The 17,129-nt window shown below is 39.9% G+C and overlaps 1 protein-coding gene across 2 annotated transcripts in view; it reads right to left on the reverse strand.

Annotated features, from left to right (window-relative positions):
• The window catches only part of PTBP3 (polypyrimidine tract binding protein 3), a 71,196-nt gene that overhangs the window by 43,298 nt on the left and 10,769 nt on the right, over positions 1-17,129 (reverse strand). Inside the window, exon 1 of one of the 2 annotated variants that reach the window (XM_084834710.1) lies at positions 16,537-16,556. The exons of the other annotated variant lie outside the window; for it this stretch is intronic. The gene's annotated coding sequence lies outside the window, so the exon portion shown is untranslated. Of the gene's footprint in view, positions 1-16,536; positions 16,557-17,129 lie in introns of those variants that run through there. 2 annotated transcript variants of the gene reach the window in all.

Consider the following 17,129-nt stretch of genomic DNA (forward strand, 5'->3'; position numbering starts at 1 on the left):
AGGGTACTGCTGAACTTGAAAGGAAAAATCCAGTCTGACTTATTACAGATAAAAGGAGTAGACCCTTAAAAATTCACCAGAGGCAACAGAGTGACAGTACCAAGGAGAAGCCTAGAGCAGTTACCCTTGATCTAGTGTTAACATCAGTATAATTGTACAACTGCTGAAGATTTGGCAATGAAGTGCATACTAGACCTCAATAAACTAAATGGTCTTTAGGTTAAATTTAGTTTATTTACAGAGCGTGAATGTGGAGATGACAATTTGATTTGTACCACCACTTACATTTTTATTGTAATCCTAACATACAGATAAAGTCAAATATTTACAACATTAAAATGCTAAACACATACATGGATGGTAAATTAATAGCTTTAAAAGTTACCAAAATTACATTTTAAAAATTGCAAAATGAATGTAACTGTGAATGTAACTCCAACGAGTTCAAATTTCTCGACAGTAGGATACAGAGATTCACTGTTATGCCATGTTAAAAAAATAGATCAAAGTCATATTTTATAGGGGTAAACATTTGTTTAAAAAATGAATTAAAAATTAACCAATGTACCCCATTCATTTTACATTCCGTTTAATGGACGATGAATGTAAAACCAAAGACAAATATCAAAGTACATTACCTTTCTCTCCACCACCCCACCTTTTTTGTCCAATCTACCTGAAATTAGGTGGGATGATGCCTGAGGGAGCAGTACAGGCACTTAGATGGAAGTCACAAGCAGAGAAAACAGGCTAGGTTTTCAATTGAAAGTAGAAGCCAACTCTCTACTCTAAGTCTCTGAAACTGTGGGGTGCAGGGGCCAAATGCCAGGTATACAGTCACTCTGTCCTTGCCTTCTTGTTGTTGTTCAGGCGTTCAATCGTGTCCGACTCTTCGTGACCCCATGGACCATAGCACGCCAGGTCTTCCTGTCCTGTGCTCTCTCCCGGAGTGTGCTCAAGTTCATATTCATTGCATCGGTGATGCTATCTAGCCATCTCATCCTCTGCCGTCCCCTTCTCCTTTCGCCTTCAATCTTTCCCAGCATCAGGGTCTTTTCCAGAGAGCTTTCTCTTTGCATTAGGTGGCCAAAATATTTCAGCTTCAGTATCTGTCCTTCCAATGAGCACTCAGGATTGATTTCCTTTAGGATGGACTGATTTGACCTCCTTGCAGTCCAGGGGACTCGGCAGAGTCTTCTCCAGCACCACACTTCGAAAGTATCAATTCTTCGGTGCTCAGCCTTCCTTATAGTCCAGCTCTCACAGCCATACATTACTACTGGGAAAACCATAGCTTTGATTACACGGACCTTTGTCGGCAAGGTGATGTCTCTGCTTCTTACTATGCTGTCGAGGTTTGCCATAGCTTTCCTCCCAAGGAGCAAGCGTCTTTTAATTTCATGGCGACAGTCACCGTCTGCAGTGATCTTGGAGCCCAAGAAAATAAAATCTGTCACTGCTTCCATTTCTTCCTCTTCTATATGCCAAGAAGTGTGATGGGGCCAGATGCCATGATCTTAGTTTTTTTAATGTTGAGTTTCAAACCAGCTTTTGCGCTCTCCACTTTCACCCTCAACAAGAGGCTCTTTAGATCCTCTTCGCTTTCTGCCATTAGGGTGGTATTGTCTGTGTATCGGAAGTTGTTGATAATTCTCCCAGCAATCTTCATTCCGACCTGTGATTCATCCAACCCGGCGTTTCTCATGATGTACTCTGCATATAAGTTAAATAAGCAGGGTGACAATATGCAGCCTTGTCGTACTCCTTTCCCAATTTTGAACCAATCGGTTGTTCCATGTCTGGTTCTTACTGTTGCTTTTGACCCTCGTACAGGTTTCTCAGGAGACAGGTAAGGTGGTCTGGTACTACCATCTCTTTAAGAATTTGCCACAGTTTGTTGTGATCCACACAATCAAAGGCTTTAGTGTAGTCAATGAAGCAGAAAGAGACGTTTTTCTGGAATTCTCTTGCTTTCTCCATGATCCAGCGAATGTTGGCGATTTGATCTCTAGTTCCTCTGCCTCTTCGAAACCCCGCTTGTACTTCCAGTAGTTCTCGGTTCACATACTGCTGAAGCCTAGCTTGTAGGATTCTGAGCATAATCTTGCTGGCATGTGAAATGAGCGCAATTGTACGGTAGTTTGAACACTCTTTGGCATTGCACTTCTTTGGAATTGGAATGTAAACTGACCTTTCCCAGTCTTGTGGCCACTGCTGAGTGTTCCAAATTTGTTGGCATATTGAGTGCAGCACTTTAACAGCATCATCTTTTAGGATCTTAACTAGCTCAGCTGGAAAACTGTCATCTCCGCTAGCTTTGTTGTTAGTAATGCTTCCTAAGGCCCACTTGACTTCACTCTCGAGGATGTCCAGCTCAAGTTCAGTGACCACACTATCACGGCTATCAGGGACATTCAGATCTTTCCTGTATAGTTCTTCTGTGTATTCTTGCCACCTCTTCTTAATCTCATCTGCTTCTGTTAGGTCCCTGCCTTCTTTGTCCTTTATCATGCCCGTCTTTGCACAAAACGTTCCCTTGAGATCTCCAATTTTCTTGAAGAGATCTCTAGTCTTTCCCATTCTGTTGTTTTCCTCGATTTCTTTGCATTGTTCATTTAAGAAGGCCTTCTCGTCTTTCCTTGCTATTCTCTGGAACTCTGCATTCAGTTGGATATATCTTCCCCTTTCCCCCTTGCTTTTCGCTTCCCTTCTTTCCTCAGCTACTTGTAAAGCCTCATCAGACAGCCACTTGGCTTTCTTGCATTTCTTTTTCTTTGGGATGGATTGAGTTGCTGCCTCCTGAACAATGTTACGGACCTCCATCCATAGTTCCTCAGGCACGCTGTCTATCAGGTCTAATCCCTGAAATCTATTCCTCACCTCCACTGTATATTCATCAGGGATATGATTTAGGCCATACCGAAATGGTTTAGTGGTTTTCCCTACGTTCTTCAATTTAAGCCGAAATTTTGCAATACGAAGCTCATGATCTGAGCCACAGTCAGCTCCAGGTCTTGTTTTTACTGACTGTATAGAGCTTCTCCATCTTTGGCTGCAAAGGACATAATCAATCTGATTTCGATATTGACCATCTGGTGATGTCCATGTGTAGAGTCGCCTCTTGTGCTGTTGGAAAAGAGTGTTTGCTATGATCAGCGTGTTCTCTTGGCAAAACTCTATTAGCTTTTGTCCTTCTTCATTTTGTACACCAAGGCCATGCTTGCCTGTTATCCCGGTGATTTCTTGACTTCCTACTTTAACATTCCAATCCCCTATGATGAAGAGGACATCTTTTTTTGGTGTTAGTTCTACAAGGTGTTGTAGGTCTTCATAGAACCGATCAACCTCAGCTTCTTCGGCCTCAGTGGTTGGGGCATAGACTTGAATTACTGTGATGTTGAATGGTTTGCCTTGGATTCGTACTGAGATCATTCTATCGTTTTTGAGATTGTACCCCAGTACTGCTTTTCCCACCCTTTTGTTGACTATGAGTGCTACTCCATTCTTCTAAGGGATTCTTGCCCACAGTAGTAGATATGATGGTCACCTGAATTAAATTCACCCATGCCTGTCCATTTTAGTTCGCTGATTCCCAAGATGTCGATGTTCAATCTTGCCATCTCATGTTTGACCACCTCCAGCTTAGCTTGATTCATTGATCTGACATTCCAGGTTCCTAAACAATATTGTTCTTTACAGCATCGGATTTTCTTTTCACCTTCTTTTCACTTGCCTTCTGCCCATGCATAAATGGGATGAGGGACCAAATGCCAGATGAAACCTATCTATCAGCTCTCTCTGCCTCAGGACCTCTCTTAAGTGTAAAAGGCACAAATGCCAGCTAAACCAGCCTGTCTAGCCTCCTTACCCTGGGGGGTCTCTCTGCCTCTAAACACTGTTTGCCTACTTCCCTCTGGGGTATAGTAGCTAAATGCCAGCTGACCTGCATCTATGCTGCACACAGGGATCAAACTCCAAATGTCAATGCTTGCCTGCATCCCTGTGCAGTGCAGAGCAAAATGGCAGCTAAACAGTGCCTGTTCTCAGTCTCACTTGCTCGCTCCTTCTCAGCTGCTTGCTCATTTCTCCTCTGTCCCACTAGTGTGTTCTGCTGCCATGTGAAGTCCGCTGCCTCACAGGTTTACCCCACCTGCTCACACCTCTAGCATCCCCCTGGTCAGTCAGTCACACCCGTGCAATCCCACTTTGTTGTATTTTACAGCACTTGAACTTGTGCTGTGTATGTTCACTCCCTTAACTGCCTCCAAAAGTTGCCTTTGTGCAATCTATATGAAATCTGACAAATCTAATGCCCTGGTAGGGTAGTATAATGCCGTTTTCTTACTATCAGGGGGATACTAGCTAGGCCTTCCACTGAAAGTAATGAGAAGCTTACAAGATTCCTCTCCCCTTTTAATCGCCTCTTGAACAGAAATCCTTTGTCCATTCTGCCTGGAATTTGGCAGGTATGGTGCCCTAAGGAATTGGTACAGTGCCTGTGCATTTCATCTTATTTGTCTGGAAAACACCAAAGTTACGGGCAGTAGAAAACAGAGTGGGTTTCCATTGAAGTCAGTAGAAAAGCTAAACAAATGAGGCTTTTAAAAATGGGGCAAAAACTCACTGCAGACCAGAGTGGATTTACATCAGCAAGACAAAAAATGTTTAAAAATCAGGGGTGCAGAACTGCTTTCAGCCTAAGGGCCCAATTCCCTTTCAGAGAAGCTCTCAGAGGCCACACTCCAGTGGTGAATGGGGCTGAAGGAAAAAAAGAGTGGGGCACCCTCCCCCAAATGCCAGAATATTTTAACTGAAAGCTCTCACTGACAGTCATTAAGCAGAGACATTTCAACCGCTTAGAATGGGGGGTATTGCACAAAAGCTGGGAAACCAGGGGAAATCTGGGGAACCTAAGAAGGCTGGACTGGGAACCCCAGATTGCCAGATTAATTTTTGTGAACTGCCCAGAGAGCTTCAGCTATTGGGCGGTATAGAAATGAAATGAATAAATAAATAAATAAATAAATTTGTCCCTGGCCCTGTGGCTTTGCACTCCTGATGTAAATCATCAATTTAAATCAAGTTTCACAATACTTCTTCCTATATTTCCTAAACAGTGGTACAAATCTGACCATTAAAATATTGTTGATTTACAGCTAAACAGAGTGTTGTTTACAATGCTTCATTCTTACCACCATTCTTTGTCCCACTGTATACATTTTGCATGCCTTACTTTACCTAGACAGGTAAATATTCCCATACAGGGTCTCTCTTATGACCAGCAGCTATGACAGTTTGAGGTTAAGTATCGGAATAAAGGAACATGTACAATGAACAGTTTTGTCTTCTCTTTCTGGTGTTGCTTCACTCTGCTTTGGCCTATCTCCCACCCTCACAAAACAAAATAGCCAGCAAAATTAAATGCCCACTACTGCCCAGTAACAAGTAAGGCCTGAGTTACTGAGCTGACTAGAGCAGTTTATTTTCATCAGGTGAAAGTGACATGCCTATGTTTAGTAGGTAGAGTGCAAATATTCATATCTGAGAAATAATCAAATTGGTGTATTTGCATAGAAAAGCTTCCTTTAACTGAATTCTTCTGGTAGAGGCATTAATTTTGTTTAGAGACTAACTGTAGGGCTAACATGCTTATTTCCAGATTTAATATTTGCCTACTTATTCTTTAAAACTAAATATTTCTATTTTTAAAATAAACCAATTTAAACAAAAAACTCATTTTTATTTTAAAAAATTAATTTTTATCCATCCTGTTGAGGACTGCTAATAACTGACCAATCCTATTCAGTTTTGAAGAAATGCTAGACTCTGAAGTCTATGCCTGAGCCTCCTTTGAAACTGTTACAAAACCTGTTTGGGCTGGCTTTTGGAACTCAAGGGTTAAGTCAGGAAATAATATTCTGTTTTGCTCTCAGCCTTCAGTTTGGGATAGGCTGTTACATAGCAAAAAAATTCAGGCCCATTCAGTCATTTCACCAGCTGCCCCCTCATTTGAGCCTCCTTACTATCATGATTTTTAAGCAATAAACATGCAAATGTGAAAGCTTTACTCAATAAATAATGTACAGGAAATATGCAGAAACATTCTATGAAGTGCCATTTTTAGACTTGCTGTTCAGTCGTTAAGTCGTGTCCGACTCTTAAATTAAATAACAGTGTTTATCTGTACACACTCAAGGGAAAATGTGTGTGTAAAAACAGGGGTGGGAGTGGAAGAAATAAGGAAACAGGTATATCCAAAATGAAACTGTTGATTTTGCAAATTTCATTTATCATTGGGACATAGTACATACCTTCATCATTTGAAGAACCATGCCTAAAGTACACTGTTTACACAATGATATCTTCTTGTTGTTGCTGTTCAGTCGTTAAGTCGTGTCCGACTCTTCGTGACCCCATGGACCATAGCACGCCAGGCCTTCCTGTCCTCCGCTCTCTCCTGGAGTGTGCTCAAGTTCATATTCATTGCATCGGAGATGCTATCTAGCCATCTCATCCTCTGCCGTCCCCTTCTCCTTTTGCCTTCAGTCTTTCCCAGCATCAGGGTCTTTTCCAGGGAGTTTTCTCTTCGCATTAGGTGGCCAAAATATTTGAGCATCAGTATCTGTCCTTCCAATGAGCAGTCAGGGTTGATTTCCTTTAGGATGGACTGATTTGACCTCCTTGCAGTCCAGGGGACTCGGCAGAGTCTTCTCCAGCACCATACTTCGAAAGCATCGAATCTTCGGTGCTCAGCCTTCCTTATAGTCCAGCTCTCACAGCCATACATTACTACTGGGAAAACCATAGCTTTGATTATACGAATATTTGTCGGCAAGGTGACGTCTCTGCTTCTTACTATTCTGTCTAGGTTTGCCATAGCTTTCCTCCCAAGGAGCAAGCGTCTTTTATTTCATGGCTACAGTCACCGTCTGCGGTGATCTTGGAGCCCAAGAAAATAAAATCTGTCACTGCTTCCATTTCTTCCCCTTCTATATGCCAGGAAGTGATGGGGCCAGATGCCATGATCTTCGTTTTTTTAATGTTGAGTTTCAAACCAGCTTTTGCGCTCTCCACTTTCACCCTCAACAAGAGGCTCTTTAGATCCTCTTCGCTTTCTGCCATTAGGGTGGTATCGTCTGCGTATCTGAGGTTGTTGATAATTCTCCCAGCAATCTTCATTCCGACCTGTGATTCATCCAACCCGGCGTTTCTCATGATGTACTCTGCATATAAGTTAAATAAGCAGGGGACAATATGCAGCCTTGTTGTACTCCTTTCCCAATTTTGAACCACTCGGTTGTTCCATGTCTGGTTCTTACTGTTGCTTCTTCACCCTCGTACAGGTTTCTCAGGAGACAGGTAAGATGGTCTGGTACTACCATCTCTTTAAGAATTTGCCAGAGTTTGTTGTGATCCATACAATCAAAGGCTTTAGCATAGTCAATGAAGCAGAAAGAGAAATTTTTCTGGAATTCTCTTGCTTTCTCCATGATCCAGCGAATGTTGGCGATTTGATCTTTACTTCCTCTGCCTCTTCGAAACTCAGCTTGGACTTCCGGTAGTTCTCGGTTCACATACTGCTGAAGCCTAGCTTGTAGGATTTTGAGCATAACCTTGCTGGCATGTGAGATGAGCGCAATTGTACGCAAGTCTGAACACTCTTTGGCATTGCCCTTCTTTGGAATTAGAATGTAAACTGACCTTTTCCAGTCTTGTGGCCACTGTTGAGTGTTCCAAATTTGTTGGCATATTGAGTGCAGCACTTTAACAGCATCATCTTTTAGGATCTTAACTAGCTCAGCTGGAATACTGTCATCTCCGCTAGCTTTTTTGTTAGTAATGCTTCCTAAGGCCCACTTGACTTCACTCTCTATGATGTCCAGCTCTCTATAAATTTAAAGTTTTCTATTTAAAATGTTCAAAATTACTATGAAGTATTACAAATCTAATTTATATTACTTAAAAACATTTTAAATACAGTTAAATAATTAGTATCACTTTTCATTATTTCCAAAAGAACTTATCTCCAGCACAAGATAGTATTAAGAACAATTTCCAAGAGGTTCACTATAGCTGTTTCTCTAAAAATGGAGCGTTTGTTCCTCTGGAAATCTGCATAATGTTTTATCATCTGATCACCTAAAACAGTTTCTAATTTATAGATTTATAGGAACAACTCTGATACTAAACAGAGGCTACACATGGTGCCAAAAGAGGAGCACCCTCACTATATTCATTTGGTAGTGTTACCCAGCCCTGCTGCAAAGTATCCTGCTTGTCTGCCACTTCCAAGGAATGTCAACTTTAATATTTTGTTTTTGTACAATCCTCATACAGAATGCAATTAGGCAACTCTCTCCCCACCCCTCCAAAAATCCTAGGTGGAAAGTAGGCTTACTTCGTACCTTTTACACTAAACTGAATGGGCAAAGGCTGTAGGGAACACCTTAGCAACTTAGTGTGGAATCAAAATAACTACCTTCCCAAAGATTTTGTATAATTTTAGGTGCAGCTGGAAACTCTTCAGAGTGAAGTAACTTGACACATGCAAACAGCTTCTGGTGTCATACATCTAGATTTCATTTTCCAGTATAAACAAAGTCTGTGTGGTACAGCAGTCAGAGAGTTGGGTTTCAATGAGGGAAGACCACATGTCAAGTCCTGCTCAGCTATGAAGCCTTGGGCAAGCCTAACTCACTCACAGAGTTGTTGTGAAGATACAACACTGAGCTCCTTGCAAAAAGAGCAGAATACAAATGTAAATAAGGATTCATTAAGAAGCCATTTCGGCTTAGAAATTGCAAGATGGACTCAGAAGGTAAAAATAAAACTGGCAAAGAGAACTTGTACAAGCTAAGTATTGTGGGTGAGTTAGACCTATACAATTTCATGATGTCAAATTACCTAAATGAGATAGCAACAAGCTTCAACAACAAAACCATCCCATTTCACTACTGGTTCAACGAGTTGATCAGTAATCTCCCTAGAAACAGGGTTGTTAGTTTAACAGAGAGAGCAGCTGTTTCTGTCTTGCTTTTTCACTGGCACAGTTAGCACGCAGCTAGTTCCATTGTCTAATGTATCAATTATTGAAGCTCCCTGCTAGATCAGTATCAAGATACTGCAGGCCTAACAAAAGGCATACAAGTCTGTAATTAAAGAGCCAGTGGTAAGGATGTCTATAATTGAAGGAACAGATTCAGCATCTATGTGAGAACTATGAGGAATAATAAAAACAAGATACTAGAAACCCAGAACAGACTCTTACCAAAACGCCAATCACAAAGAGCTTAGAAAATTCTTAGAATTCCCTTTTCACAAAGTTGGAGAGGGGTGAATAAGAATATATTCTCAGAAATTGGTGATATAATTTGACGCAAAATAGATTTTATGTAATGTGCTAAAAAATAAGCACTTGTAAGAACACATGGCTTGAGAACCTTGCACAAATACATTTTCATAGGCTGGTGACATGCCACCTTTTCCACTGACCTCAGTGCTTTGTTTTGCCAACCAAGAAAACCCCAATTCTGTGCTATTGTAGCTGCAAGTCCATCCCTACCCCTTTCACTACAGGTGCGATGGCCAGAAGGAGGTAGACAGGAGACCAGCAACAGTGATGTGGAGCAGAAAAAATGCCAAAACAGAAGTTTTTCCAATGAGTTATTTTTCTGCAGAAAATTTTCCGTTTCATAACTTCACTAGTAACGATGAACGGATGCAATTGCAAATCCAATATTAGGCAAGCTAAGCAGTTTCAAAGTTGTAATTAATGCTTTTCAGATTATTATCCCTAGCAAGTATGTGTGACAATACATATATGTCAATGTCTCAATGTGAAATGAAACTAATAAGTAGTGACAGCAAAACTAAAAGTGCCCCAGCAACCTCAGTGGAAGAGAACAGAACTCTTGTTGAAACAGCTGTGTAGTTGTCAGCATATAATGCACAGTTCTTTGGATTACTAAAATGTATTAGCGTGTCAGCAGTTTTCAGGACCTCTTTATTCCCCTTAAATTTAAATAATGTAAGGGAAGTGTATGTTATTGCCTTAATTTTTACAAGTATTCTAATATATTATGAAGAAAAAAGTAACATTCAAATCACATTAATATTGCTTTAATTTTTCCTTCAAATATTTGGGGTGTAGTGGGACAAAAAATTAACATGGGCTATTTTTTTTTAGCTGTGCTGTTTATTAAATACAAGTAAAATAAACATGCTAAATGACATCTCTCTAGGGCAAGGGTGGGAAACCTATGGCCCTCCAAATGTTCTGGCCTATGGCTTCCATCTGCTGATAGAAAGCTAAAGGCAGAAATATCTGGAGTATAATGTACAGTAGTGGAGCCAAACCTTTTGGCTCTAACAATTTCACATTTTGCTTATCATCAAAAATAAGGATCTTTTTCCCATGTGGTACGGTTGCGTATTTTGTAACCCTTACCCTATTTGCATGTTTCCATTAGAACTGTGGATTCCTTCCAGCCTATTTGAATTGTCTTGCCCCAAATTTATACTAATAATGTGAAAATTAATCCCAAATTTATCAGCTGGCAAGTTAAAAAAGGAGCAGTAGAGGATCTGTAAATGCAGAAAATCTTGAACTTTTAATGCTATATCTATGTGGTTAGTGGCTTCATAAGTCCCAGTACTTGTGTGAGGTCACTCAACATAACCCTAGGACTTTAGATTTCTTTCATCATCTTATTAAAAAAGCATTCTTAATGAGGCTTTGAACTGATTAAATTTAACTGATGGCTATACTAGCAAAAATTCAGTATAAATACGTTTAACGTACTGAAGCAAATATCAAACAATGCAACTTAACAATGAGCGATAGCTTTCGTTAAAAGCGAATACCATCTTTTTGTCAACACAGCAGAATCAAATAGCCCACAAAAATGAATTGTGCCTTTAAAATATGCCCTCTTGAATTGGTCAGCTAAATCTGTAGATTAGTTCATCAATTAAACCAAGAAAGGATACAACACTAACATTTAAGCAAAATCACAAAGTTCCAAAGTGAAACAACAGCATTTGAACTTTGAATCCCATGACAATACCACCTCCTATAATAGAACAAGCTACCTAATAATAGAAAGAAGCATTTGCTCCCTTGGCAAAATAATCTGCTTGTTGCATATAAACACACTACTTGCAATCTCGTTCAAGTTTTGATCTATGACTATAAAATAGGATGAAGTTAAGAACATCTAGAATTATCATCACCTAATGAGACACACAGTTAAATGAGTCATATTAGGAAACTAATGTGGTCCCCCAAAGACACAAATTAAAACACTATTCCGAAATGACAAAATGACTACTTACTTTACATAGCAGCATAGGTATGTATGATTCCTTGGGAATAAACACAAGGCTCATGATTATGTCCTGTTCTATCAGACAAATTAGGGAAACAATGCTGGAGGAGTAAATGAAGGAAAGGAAAGTTAGGGAGTGTATCTTTATTTTAAAGTGGCTTCTGAGAGAGTAAGGCATAATATCATGCCTGAGAAGTAAGTATTATTACATAAGAGAAATCCTGGTTGACAACTGATTTAAAGCACTTTTATGACATACAACTCGATTATTCACTCTTAGCACCTAAGAGAAGGCTTCCAGTAATAGAAAGGGGATTATGGCAGTCTTGAACAAGCTTAGAACATTGCATGTAGGACATTTAAGTTATATCTATCCGAAGTTCAGGGATACATAGGACAAAGTCTTAAGTATGCAAATGAAGTAGCTGGAAAACATATTGCTTGAACCATGGAATGAAGATAGATCTACTAATCATGCTTCTGTAATGAAACTACAGGAAAAAGTTCTGAAGGCAGGGAAAGCAGTTATGGGTTTTTTTGGCCAGAAACAAAGTGCTTTAAGAATAAAGGTTTTCAAGCTGTTCTATGATAACCCTAGGGCAGGGTGGAGCACACCGTAGGCTTGTGGGATCGACTCTGTTTTTCACTGGAACCCTGAAGTCCACCAACAGGAGCCAGGTATAGCTGAGAAAGATAAACACTGATTTGCTCAGTCCAGGAAATTTGTTTTCAGTACCGGACTCGGAGCTCACACACAAATGCTTTAATGTACAAATGTACTCCTGTTTTCCCCAAAGCATTCTTGCCCAATTCAGAAGGAAACAGGGGGCTTTTGTTGCTATTTTTAAATTACTGGGAGTTTGAAAACCTTGCTGATCTACTACAAATCACTCAAGAGTTCTACTGGTAGATCCCAATCTACCTTCTGCCCCTTCTTGCACTAGGACTCCTTGAAAGTTCCTTAGGAATTCCTCAGAGATCAGTAATGGCAGACTGTTGGGCAAGATTTCTAGAAAGAACTTGTCTGTCATTTATCCAGCAATGCACATCCACAATATATGGGTATGTTTGCACTCTTAGTTCAGACAGTGTAGCTCAACAGGCATGCTGAGTAACCTGTATGATCTGAGTGCAGGCTCTTGCACATGCCCCAAGATCACCTGCAGTGTGCAGGGGTTTCATGACAGACATGCAAGGATATCTTTGCAGACAAGCATGGAAATGATTCCATGAAGGTAACAAGTTTGAAAAGCACTGCTGTACATTAAACGGTCTCTCTCCAATATGAAATACAGTGAAGAACGAAGCAGATGAAGACTTGGCCTGGGATGTGACAAGATAGTTGGGCAAAAGATTTGGCAGTAGGCCACCGTGACTGCCAAATCTTTTCATAAACTGCTAGCACCTGGAAAGAGCAAAGGGTGTCTGTTTGACGGCTCACTATTCCAACTGTAGTAAAGTGCTGAAAGTTACAATAGAACCAGTCTTGTACAAGCAACTAGGAAAAGTGAAATGGACCACAAATTGAACACAACAAGAGGTAAAATCCAGAATGAAAGTGTGTAATTAACAGTAAGCAACCCAAAATTTGAAATGTTATAGACGTTTTCAACTTCAAAGTGGACAACTCTAGACAGGTGACAGTGCTACTTGTTAGATTAGGGGTGAGCAACTTTGGGAAGGACCATTTGCACCCCCCAGATGCTCCCACCCGTGGACCGTAGACCATGAGGCAACTCAAAAAAGGAGAAAGGTGGTTTGCCAAATTTCAGCAGCAAAGCATTCTGCAATGTTGGAATGATTAAATTTCACTTATTTCCAATCAAAATTTAACTCTTCTGATGGTCTGTAATGGCTATGGAACACCAAAACGGCCAAATTTAGCTTGTAAACAAGTTCCATAGCTGCTAAAGATGTGAGGATTGTTTACCCCTCGCATAACCCATGGGCCCCGAGCTCACACAACACAAGCCGCGACTGGGCAATGAATATGCAAATCCTGCCCAACCTACATCGCAACCACAGTGGGTTGCCACGGTGGGTTTAAATAAGCCACAGTGGGCCATTTGACCGTGCGAACCAACTGCAAATCTCCTCATCTGGCTCACCAGCTTCTCATCCCAGACCCTGCCCCTTCCTTGGTCCCTTTTTTCTTGCTGCTCAGCTGTTTCCTACCAGTCATCTGAGGGCAGAGTTTTAAGCCCCCGCCCCGTGCTCTTCCCCCACCCCACACGCTGCTCAGATGATTGTTGGGAAAGGTTATGTAGTGGGGAGCATGGATGGATGTGAATGACACTTGAATGGAGAAAGAGAAGGATGCATTAGAGAGAAATGGGGTTTCCCTGCCTACTTTTGCCTTTGGCCCCACCTACTGCTGGTTGCAGGTCCTCCACTCTTTCCCCTGAAAGAATGAGACCCTCAGATGAGAAAAATATTTCCCATTCCTGGCTTGAAGGATCACAGGGAGCAGGGGGAGAGAGCGAGCTGGAGTCCTACAAGGTCGTTCCCCTGAGCCCAATTCTTTCCCGCTCTTAATCCATGAAATGTTCAGTCCCCAACTAGTTAATATTTACTAAACACTTTTGTTCCCAAATCTGAATAGCTACAAAAATACTAATTATATTGACCAACCTCCTGCAGTTACTGCCAAATATCTATATTAGAATGCACTATGCAAATTTGGTGGTAGCAGGATTTATGGAAAGTATTGATGGAGCTACTGCATGTCATGGAATTTCCACACAAAAGGTCTCATTTGTGTCCCCAATTCTGTAGGCCTCACAAAGTGCTACATAGGCTGCACCCTAACCACAAGGCAGCACACAATATAGTAGGAAGAAGAGACCATACAATTATCAAACATTGAATGATTAGGAATTATTAGAATGAACCTGGAGAATGTGGCTCCCTAGGTCAAATCACAACATTTGCCTGGCAAATCTAGTTCTCTATTCAGTTACCATTCTGCAGATGGGAAATGGCACTGCTTCATGCTTCCCATTTAAGGTGACATAAACCCACTCCAGACATTTTAATGATGTGCTGCTACCAAAACAAGGAATCACATGGACTTCTGACCACTTGGAAAGATGCTTATGTGATGTAACTCACCATGTGCTTTGAGCAATTTCAACCATGTAAAATATTTCCTTGGAAAAAAGATGTCTGAAATATGTGGTTAATATCAGCTCCCACTCAGGAACCATGTTGCTCTTCATTTCAGCACAGGCCATATGCCTAAAACTTCTAAAGTGAGCTCAAGTTTTCCACAACTCTTAAATCTGGCAAGATCTCATAATCCTTCCAACCTATGCTCTTGTCATCTTCTGTGCCCTTTCTTGCTCCTCAATGTGCTACAGAACTAGTGACTCATGTTCACATATTACTTTCCCACCAAAATCCAGGGAAGATAATCTTCCTACCTGAGGAATTTAATCCCTGCTATGCTACAGTTGTTGACTACTTACCGTTTGAAAGAGACAAGCCAAGTAGAGCAAGCCAGCAGGAATAAACTAACAGCTACAGAAAAATTAAAAGGCACTGGAGGGATTCATTCTCTAAGCATGTCAATAAAGTTTTCCTATATGTGTAGGCTCTACAGAGAACAAGCACAGAAGCGTAGTTTTACTAGAAAAGACTCTTTAACTCATAGGATAGCCAATTTAAACAAGACAAAAACAAATGCATTTGAAACCCATTAGTGACAGTGTGCATTCAGATGCTAGAATTTGGGTTACCTTTTTTTTAGCCCATACAGCCCAACTATAAAATTTGTATAGCAGGAGCATGCAATAAAGGTGTTTAAAAACAAAAGTACCCCTATACTGCCTAAACAGTCATGCTTTCCAGTTGCATGTGAATATGTTCTAGTTTATCTATTATAATACCAACATTACAATGCAGAAAATACTACTATATTTTTGGTTAAGACGGTTATTAGAAGTCAACTCTACTTGTATAGGTCTTTTAACTATGCCATAACATGCAGCATGTCTACCTTTTGAACTATAATACGTTGCCAGATGCACTTTAGTTTTGTCTTTAAATCTCATGGTACACTAAGTAAAATCCATGACCTAATAGATAATTAAACTTGTTTCAAATTATATGTTTTAGACCTTGAAGTCTAAATCCAGTCTTTTACTCCTAAAAAGCTATAAAACCCTAATAAAAAGATTTCAGCTTTGCAGTATAATAATTTATGTTAATCTGTAAGGAGGCTTTTAATGTTACCTTTAGTTTTCAAAATTTTAGACATGGTTTTTATTCTTTAGTTTTTATCTATTTTCAATGGCTTGCATAATAAATATTTTGTTTACTTTTTTGTATCAACAAAAGCTGATTTGTTTTCTAAGGATGCAATCCTATACCCTTTTACCTGGGAAATAAGCTCCATTTAGCTCTATGTTTACTTCTGAATTAGAATGTTTAGCATTATCCTGTAAATGATGTAACATGGGGCACTATCTTTCACTGAAGTGACATCTGTAGGTGCCATAACCTTTTCCTGGACACTTCTACAGCACTGACAGGCAACCTGGTGCCCTTCAGATGTTTTGGATTACAACTCCCATGATCCCTAGCCTTTAGCAATGCTGGCTGTGCATGATGTGAGTTGTAGTCAAGCATATGGAGTTTGGCCTCCATATGTTGCCTACCCCTGCTGTACAGTATTTAACATTGAAGATGGCACAATAAAACGTCTTTCTTTGATGGTGAGCACAGTATCCGTCAGGACCATAGCTTACAAAGTAGTCTTCATTTTACAAGACATATGGATACTTAGATGCTATTCTTAACATTCTGAAAAGCGGAGAATAGCTAGAGGTCTTCAGCAGTAAAGTTCAAAGACTGCTATAACATTAGTTACTCAACCTTTAAAAAGCACTTTTTGACTTTTTAAAATTAATACACAGATAGGATGCAAGATTTCAAATGTTTATTGTTAAACAGCTGGACTATCAGGTCAGCATGTGGGTCAATAAGACCCTTATTCTCCAGTGTACCAATGAAATAAAGCTGAACTGGAAGAAACACAATTGTGAACCTGTAAGAGCTGTTAAGATCCACTTCATAAGAAAAAAAATAAGAATGAAATAGAGAAACGCCACAAGAAAAGAATTGATGCATGTGAACATCAATGTGTTATCCAGAAATAATAAAAATGGCGGTAACAAGTGCATATGAAAGGACAGAAAAAGATGCCTACCTTTAAACCGACTGCTATAAGATCTGTAACAACACTGTATGAAAAAATGGGAGAAAATGGAAAAGTTAGAAAAGTAGTTATTGCACAGGCAGTGGTAAATAAAGCTAAAGGAAGAAAAATATCAGAAGAATGAAATGAGTTATGGAGCGTTTTTGCAAAAGAAATGGGACAGTTTAGTAACACACAGAATGAGGAAAGAGAAGTCTAACTGGAACAAGCAGCACAAAAGTCTATGTAACACTCAGTAAAGGATTTCTGTTCTATAGACACTTTCATCATACAAGGAAGTATGAGCAAAGTAGCTTTTTCCTTGACCTACCAACACATACATTTGGATTAAAGTTCTATTACTTTCTGTAAAAACTTCATCTATGTTGGCATAACAAGAGTCAGAAGAAGTGAGGAACCTCCACAGCCAAGCAATTACTTCTTTACTTAATTAATTTCCAATAAAATATAAAAAACTACGCACCCTATATTGTTTCCTTAATGGTGATCAAGTTCAGCAAAGTAAAAAAAAAGTTCAACTTCTCTTATTTTTTCATGCTCTGTCCATATGCTGGATGCCATTGTCACAAGAATTATATCCTAGC

The sequence above is a fragment of the Heloderma suspectum genome, chromosome 2, assembly GCF_057233095.1.
Source record: "Heloderma suspectum isolate Gila_16-S chromosome 2, 16-S_ref, whole genome shotgun sequence".
Taxonomy (NCBI): domain Eukaryota; kingdom Metazoa; phylum Chordata; class Lepidosauria; order Squamata; family Helodermatidae; genus Heloderma; species Heloderma suspectum.